We start from the raw sequence: 9244 nt of genomic DNA, 5'->3' as shown, positions 1-9244 counted from the left end.
GGCAGAGCTAAGTGACTTGCCCAGGGTCACACAGCTAGGAAATATCTGAGGCCGTATTTGAACTCAGGAAGATGAGTCCTCCTGACTTCAGGCCTGGCACTCTCCTCTGTACCACCTAGCTGCCCATATTTGCTTATGAATTTCCCAGCTGATGGGGAACCCAGGTCTGCTGATCCTGATCTTGTACTCCTTTCCCTTTTATAGACTTGTCTAGTTTGATAACTACCAGAGTCAGAATCTGAACCCAGGTCTCCTGATTTTTTTTTCCCAACATATAAAATATTTTATTGACACTATTTTTTTTATTTTTTAATTTTTAAAAAAAATTTTTTTCCATATGCTTTTGAGTTGAAAATTTTTTCTCCTTTTTTCTCCCCCCCCACCCTCCCCAAGACAGCACACAATCTGACATAGGCTTTACATTTACATACCCATTAAACATATTTTCACATTAGTGAAGTTGTAAGTAAAAATTAAAACCAATAGGAGGAACCATCAGAAAGAGGAAACAAAACTCAACTGAAGGTAAAAATAAGTGAGAGCGATTCGACTTCCATAGTTCTTTCTTTGGATGTGGACAGCATTTTCCATCACGAGGCCTCTGGAGATGTCTTAGATCCTCGTAATGCTGAGAAGGGTTCAGTTTAACATTCTTAGTCATTGCATAACGTGGCTGTATTGTATACAAAGTCCTCTTGGTTCTGCTCACTTCACTCAGCATCAGACCATATAAGTCTTTCCAGGTTTTTCTGAAGTCAGCCTGTTCATCATTTCTTATAGCACAATAGTATTCCATTACATTCATATACCACAACTTGCTCAGCCATTCCCCAATGGGGCATCCTCTCAATTTCCAATTCTTTGCCACCACAAAAAGAGCTGCTATGAATATTTTTGTACACGTGGGTCCTTTTCCCATTTGTTTGATCTCTTTGGGATATAGCCCTAGAAGTGCTATTGCTGGATCAAAGGGTATGCACATTTTTGTAGCCTTTTGGGCATAGTTCCAAATTGTTCTCCAAAATGGTTGGATCATTTCACAACTCCACCAACAATGTATTAGTGTTCCAATTTTCCCACATCCTCTCCAACATTTATCATTTTCCTGTTTTGTCATGTTGGCCAATCTGATAGGTGTGATGTGGTACCTCAGAGTTGTTTTGATTTGCATTTCTCTAATCAATAATGATTTAGAGCATTTTTTCATATGACTATAGATGGCTTTAATTTCTTCATCTGAGAACTGTCTGTTCATATCCTTTGACCATTTATCAATTGGGGAATGGCTTGTGTTCTTATAAATTTGTCTTAATTCTCTATATATTTTAGAAATGAGGCCTTTATCAGAAGACTGGTTGTAAAAATTCTTTCCCAATTTTCTACCTTCCTTCTAATCTTAGTTGCATTGGCTTTGTTTGTGCAAAAACTTTTCAATTTAATGTAATCAAAATTATCCATTTTGCTTTTCATAATGTTCTCTATCTCCTGTTTGGTCATGAATTCTTCTGTTCTCCATAGATCTGATAGGTAAACTATTCCTTGTTCTCCAGTTTACTTATGGTATCAGCCTTTATATCTAAGTCCTGAACCCATTTTGACTTTATTTTGGTATATGGTGTGAGATTTGGGTCTATGCCTAGTTTCTGCCATACTCTTTTCCAGTTTTCCCAGCAGTTTTTTTCAAAGAGTGGGTTCTTATCCCAGAAGCTGGGGTCTTTGGGTTTATCAAATAATAGATTACTATAGTCATTGACTACTGTGTCTTGCATATTTAACCTATTCCACTGATCCACCTCCCTATTTCTTAGCCAGTACCAAGCAGTTTTGATGATTGCTGCTTTATAATACAATTTAAGATCTGGAATTGCTAGGCCACCTTCCCCTGCATTTCTTTTCATTAGTTCCTTTGATATTCTGGACCTTTTGTTTTTCCAAATGAATCTTGTTATTATTTTTTCTAACTCTATAAAATAATTTTTGGTAGTTTGATTGGTATGGCACTGAATAAGTAAATTAGCTTAGGTAGGATTGTCATTTTTATTATATTAGCTCGGCCTACCCATGAGCAACTGATGTTTTTCCAATTATTTAGATCTGATTTTATTTGTGTGAAAAGTGTTTTGTAATTGTGTTCATAGAGTTCCTGGGTTTGTTTCGGGAGGTAGACTCCTAAATATTTTATAATGTCTACAGTAAGTTTAAATGGGATTTCTCTTTCTATCTCTTGCTGTTGGGCTTTGTTGGTAATATATAGAAATGCTGATGATTTATGTGGGTTTATTTTATAGCCTGCAACTTTGCTAAAGTTGTTTATTATTTCAAGTAGTTTTTTACTTGATTCTCTAGGATTCTCTAAGTATATCATCATGTCATCTGCAAAGAGTGATAGCTTTATTTCTTCTTTGCCTATTCTAATGCCTTCAATTTCTTTTTCTTCTCTTATTGCTAAAGCTAACATTTCCAGTACAATATTGAATAACAGTGGTGATAATGGACATCCTTGTTTATCCCCGATCTTATTGGAAATGCTTCTAGCCTGTCCCCATTACATATAATGCTTGCTGAAGGTTTTAGATATATGCTATTTATTATTTTAAGGAAGACTCCATTTATACCTATGCTTTCTAGTGTTTTTAATAGGAATGGGGTGTTGTATTTTATCAAAAGACTTTTCTGCATATATTGAGATGATCATGTGGTTTCTGTTGGTTTTGTTGTTGATATGCTCAATGATGCTGATAGTTTTCCTAATATTGAACCAACCCTGCATTCCTGGTATAAATCCTACCTGGTCGTAGTGTATTATTCTTGTGATAAGTTGCTGTAATCTACTTGCTAATATTTTGTTTAAAATTTTTGCATCTATATTCATTAGAGAAATTGGTCTATAATTTTCTTTCTCTATTTTGACTCTTCTTGGTTTAGGTATCAACACCATATTTGTATCATAGAAAGAATTTGGTAAGACTCCTTCTTCACCAATTTTCCCAAATAGTCTATATAGTATTGGAAATAATTGTTCTTTAAATGTTTGATAGAATTCGCATGTAAATCCATCTGGCCCTGGAGATTTTTTTCCTAGGGAGTTCATCAATGGCTTGTTCAATTTCTTTTTCTGAGATGGGGTTATTTAATAGAGACAGTGCTTTTCAACCTGGGGTTTTCATAGCACAGTAAGTGGAACTGCAGGTCAATAGACCTGTTTCTGCACTGAAAATGGGGAGTCTAAGTATGAAGAGGTGGTGGAGGATCACTACAAAAGCATCTAGATTATCTGTTCTGTATTTCTGTAGAAATATGGCACCTGTTGTCCTCATAAGTGAAGACAACACTCATGCAGCCAGGTGTTACTTGCTGCTAAGGACTACTAACTAACTTTGGAGAAGTTAATAAATGGTTAATAGAATGTATATAAGGACTACTGTATATACTTCCACTATGTGATATTGTATAATAAGTGCCTCCATGTGACCTGTATCAGATGCACTTTAATGTAACTTATATTAAGTATAATTTGTGAACGTTGTGTAATTGTTGGATGTTGTGTACCTATAAATTGTACACATGGTATAATTCAGGGGACTGTAAATTCTTTAATTGGAAGAGAGGAGAGTTGTTATCAGTTTTTTTTTTAGCAAGCATGTAAAGAGAATATTCTTGCTGGAAGAATATTAATTTTTCCAGGGATATTTGGCCCTTTTCTTCTTCTCATTCACAGAACAGAAGAAAATACCAAAGATGCAAGCACATAAAAAAATTTGGGAAGCAGGAATTTCTTTCTAGGAAATATATGATCTGGAGTGAGATGAAGTATTATGGATGACAGTGGGTAAATGGTAGCAGACAATTAATTATTTATATACTTTAGATACTAAACTTTTCTCTCAGAAATTTGGTATGAAGATTTTTTTTCCTATTCAACTGCTTCCCTTCTTATCCTAGATACATTAATTTTGTCTGTGTAGAAGCTTTTCAGTTGCATGTAATTAAAGTTATTTATTATATCTTTTATAATTGCCTCTAACTCTTGTTTTGTTAAGAATACATCTTACCACACATATTCATAGCTGTGAGAGCTGCATGATCTATTTCTCTTCTAATTTAAAAAGTTTAATCTTTAATATTCAGGTCACATATTCATTTAGAATATATTATAGACTACGGTGTAAGGTCAGGATCTAAGACTACGTTCTGCTAGACTACTTTCTAGTTTCCCAGCAGTTTTTATCAAATAAGTAGGTTTTTTTCCTTAGGTAATTTGTTTTCCATTTTATCAAACACTAGGTGATTGAGTTGCATTGTTTCTGATTCTCCCTTGTTTAATGTTTCATTGATCTCTATTTCTCTGTTTTTAAACCAATACCAGATGGTTTTGATGACTGTTTCTTTATGCTACAGTTTGAGGTCTGGAAGTGCTATTTCCCCTTCATCTGAACTTCCTTCCATAATTTCCTTTGACATTTAGATCTTTTGCTTTTTCAAATTCTTTATAATTTCATCAAGTTCTATAAAGAATACCCTTGGTATCTTAATTGGTATAGCATTAAAAGTATAATTAATTTTGGCATAGTCTAGCCATAAGTACTGAATGTTCCTCTAGTTATTTTAATTGTTTTTTATTTTTACAAAGAACACTTTGTAATTAAGTTGATACAAATCTTTTGTGTGTTTTGGTAGGTCAATCCCCAGATACTTTATGCCTTTTGTAGGTGTTTGGAATGGGATTTCCCTTTCTAATATTGCTTTTGGGTTTTGTTATTATTGTATAGGAATGCTGTTGATTTTTGAGGGTTTAATTTGTAGACTGCGACTTTGAGGAAGCTACTGTTTCAATAAAAATATTTGTTGATTTCCTAGAATTTTCCAATTATACCATAACATCATGAAAAAGGAATAGTTTTATCAACTCTTTTATTTCATTTTATTAATTTATTTTGATTTATCAACAATCACTTCCATATGCTTTTGAGTTTAAAATTTTTCTCCTCCTTCCTCCTCACCACCCTCCCCAAGATGGCGTACAATCTGATGTACATTTGCATTCCTATTAAACGTATTTTCACATTAGTGAAGTTGTAAGTAAAAATTAAAATGAATTGGAGGAACCATTAGAAAGAGGAAACAAAACTCAACAGAAGAGAAAAAAAAGATAGCAACTCATCTTTCACAGTTATGATTACTATCCGTGTCTTTTTCTCCATCCGTCTCCCCCACCCCATTTATGCTTTTCTTTCTCCTTTTCCCCACTCACTAGTGTTTTGCTTTTGACCACCACCTCCTTTAGTCTCTCCTCCCTTCTATTATCCCTTTCACTTTTCTTCCCCTTTGCCCTTACTGCTTCTTCCCTCCCATCTCTCCCCCCCTCCGTTTTCTTTCCCCTTTTCCCTCCTACTGCCTATAGGGCAAGTTAGATTTCTATACCTAACTGATTATGTTATGCCCTTCTTGAGCCAAATCTGATGAGAGTAAGGTTCAAACAATGCTCACGCCCCTCCCTTCTTTCCCTCTGCTGTAATAAGATTTTCTGCCTTTTCCTATAATGTAATTTACCCTTGTCTGCCTCCTCCTTTCTCAGTACATTTTCTAAGATCCATTTAACCCATTTGATTAGATTTTTTTTTATCATTACATCAAAGTCAACTAACATCCACCCCCTTTATGTATACTCCTTTAACATGGTGTAATAACAATACATTTCTCAAGAGTTGCAAGTGTCATCTTCCCTTGTAGGGATGTAAACAGTCCACCCTCATTAACAACATTTTGTATCTTTCTGTCCCATTTATCTTTTTATGTCCTTCTTGAATCTTGTACTTGAAGATCAAATTTTTTGTTGAGCTCTGATCTTTTTTTCAGGAAGGTTTGGAAGTCCCCTATTTCGTTGAATATCCATATCCTCCCTTGAAAAGTCATGCTCATTTTTGCAGGGTAGTTGATCCTTGGCTGCAATCCAAGCTCCTTTGCCTTATGGAATATCATGTTCCATGCCCTGTGGTCTTTTAATGTAGAAGCTGCAAGGTCCTGTGTAATCCTGACTGTGGTTCCATGATATTTAAATTGTTTCTTTCTGGCTGCTTGTAGCACCTTCTCTTTCATCTGGTAATTTTGGAATTTTGCTATTACATTCCTTGGCATTGTCAATTTGGATCTCTTTCAGGTGGTGAGTGGTGTATTCTTTCTATGGTTATTTTCCCTTCTGGTTCTAGGACTTTCGGGCAGTTTTCCTTTATGATTTCCTGAAAGATACTGTCCAGGCTCTTTTTTTCCATCATGATTTTCAGGTAGTCCAGTGATTTTTAAATTATCTCTCCTGGATCGATTTTCCAGGTTGGTTGTTTTACCTATGAGGTATTTTATGTTTTCATCTATTTTTTTCACTTTTTTGTTTCTGTCTGACTGATTCTTGCTCTCTCATATAGTCATTAGTTTCCATTTGTCCAATTCTAGTTTTTAACAGATTGTTTTCTTCTGTTAGTTTTTGTACTTCCTTCTTCAATTGGCCAATTGTATTTTTAAGGGATTTGTTTTCTTCAGTGTATTTTTTTTCCAGTTTACCAATTGTGTTTTTTAGGGACTTGTTTTCTTCAGTGTGCTTTTTTTCCAATTGGCCAATTGTATTTTTTTAAGGATTCTTCTACCTCTCTCACTAGACTTTTAAAATCCCTCTTGAGCTTTTCTAAGAAGGCTTAAGACCAGTTCATATGCCTTTTTGATGTTGCAGATGTGGGTTTGTTGACAATGTTGCCCTCTTCAGAATTTCTTTCTTTATCTTCACTCTTCTCATAATATGAATCTATGGTATGTTTCTTTTTACTCATGATTTCTTTACTCCCTGGCCCTTAAAGAGATTGAGCTCTCCTGCTGGGGAACAGAGGGCACTGACCCAAGCTTCTTGTGTTGGGAGCCTAGGTCTTGGTCCCTGGCTTTGTGTGCTGGAGCCTCTTATTCTGGCAATTGGAGGCTGTAGGTTTCTGGCAGCTTACCTCGTGTTGGGCTGGAATCAGCAAGGCTGGAACTTTCAGGCAATTCTAGGTTGCCTGCTTTTCCTTTCCTGTAGCTTTCTTCAGCTCCTTTTAGATGGGTGCTACAGGGTGTTTATCTGCCTGGGGCCCCTTGCAATGCTGTCTCCCTTTTTTCTGCCAGTGCACTGGGAGATTCCTTTGTGGTAGAGTGCTGAGGCACCTGGTGGTTTTCTGAGCTGGTTTCCACTGGTTACCCTGCCCTCACCAAGGCACTTGGAGGTCCAGGTGTTAGTGTTTGCCTGCTCTACCACCTGGGCTTCAGGAGCTTGTCCTGGTTGACAGTCAGAGTCTGTAGTGTTCTGACAGCTTACCTGGTGTTGGGTTGGAATCAGCAAGGCTGGGACTTTAGGAATACTCTTAGGTTGCTTTCTTCAGCTCCTTTCAGATGAATGGTACAGGTTGCTTATCCAGCTGGAGCCCTTTATAGTGCTGCTTCCCTTATTTTTGCTGAGGCACTGGGAGACCCATTTGCTGGGCTGCTGCACTGCTGCTCCCCGTCTTTCTTCTAGTTCAGCATTCCAGAGTTTTTTATTCTGGGGTGATATTTTCTGGGTTTTCAGAGGTTGATAGGGGAGGTTGAAAGCAACTACCTTTTTACTCCACCATCTTGGCTCCCAGAAGCGGAAGTCAGTTTTATCTCCTCTTTAGCTGACTTTATTCCTTTAATTTCTTTTTGTAGTTGTTATTACTAGCATCTTCAGAACCATATCCAATAATAGTGGGGAGAGTAGGAATCCTTGTTTCACTCCAATATTTATTGTAAAAGATTCTAGCATATTTTGATTGCATATGATGCTGATTTTTGGTTTTAGATAGATGCTCTTTATGATATTAAAAAAAGGGCTCTCTATGCCTATCCTTTAGTATTTTTAGCATGAATGCTATACTTTGTCCAAGGCTTTTTCTACATTTATTGAGATAATCATGTGACTTTTGTATACTTCGGTTTTTAATATGCTTAATTATGTTATTTTGCTAATATTTCCTTATAGGACTTGGCAAAATAATAACAAAATTCATTTGGCAATAGTAAATATATCCTTTACAGATCATAATGCAACAAAAAGTCATTGGTTCAGAGACTACAAACAAAAGACACAGACCCAAATAGAGAATTAATATAAGCAGGTCAAAGAAAAAAATCATAGGAACAATAATTTCATGAAAGAAAATTATAATGATGGAACAGCATAACAAAATATCTGAGATGAACTAAAGGAGTCCTTAGGAGAAAAATCATATCCCTACCAACTCACATTAACAAGAGAAAATAAGAGAGGATTGATGAATTGAATATGTATTTAAAAAAAATAAGAAATAAACCTAAAATAAGCATGAAAGAGGAAATATTAAAAATTAGAGGAGATATAGATAAATTGGAAATCAAGAAAACCATGAAAATGATAAATAAAACTAAAAATAGGTTCTTTGAAAAGACTAATAAAATTGATACACCTTTAGCTGATTTAATTAAAAGGAAGAGGGCAAAAAAATCAAATCAATAAATAATAAATGAACAAGGTGAAATCATAACAAAACTAGAGGAAACAAAAAGAATAAGAACTTATTATATATGGTTATATGCTAAGAAAACTGAGAACACAAAAGAAATGAAGAAATACCTTCAATAATATAAAATACTAAAACTATCAGAAGACCAGATAGAGATCTTAAATAACAATTTCAGAAAAAGAAATTGAAATAGTTATAACTACCAAAGGAGGGGGGAACCTCTTGTTCCTTATAGATTCATAGAAGAAAAGGATAGCCCATGTCCTCAAGGACTTACATTCAAATGGGGAAAGGCAACACATAAAAAGGAGCTAAAAAGCAAGAGGGACTGTTAAAGAAAAATTAGTGCCCATAGTTCGCAAATTATTCTCAAAAATAGAATAAGAAAGAAGTCTACCTTAAGCCTTTTATGAAATAAATAAACCTAAAAATAGACCTAAAACCTGAAACAGGGAAAGATAAAACACAGAAGGGAAACTATAGGCCAATATCATTAATGAAAATTGACTCAAAAATTTTAAACAAAATCTTATCAAACAAACTATAGAAATCCAAGAAAGCATTCATTATGAGCAAGTGAGATTTATATTAGGGATGCAGAATAGTTAAACATTAGAGATCTTTTTAAGTTAAGAGTCAGATAGTTGGAGTCAGGAGGACCAAAATTCAAATATGGTCTCAAGCATATACTAGCTGTATGACCTTGGACA

The sequence above is a fragment of the Phascolarctos cinereus genome, unplaced genomic scaffold (assembly GCF_003287225.1).
Source record: "Phascolarctos cinereus isolate Bilbo 61053 unplaced genomic scaffold, phaCin_HiC Scaffold_4;HRSCAF=312, whole genome shotgun sequence".
Lineage (NCBI taxonomy): Eukaryota > Metazoa > Chordata > Mammalia > Diprotodontia > Phascolarctidae > Phascolarctos > Phascolarctos cinereus.
The sequence above is the reverse complement of the archived record's forward strand: the minus strand, read 5'-3'. Positions refer to the sequence as shown.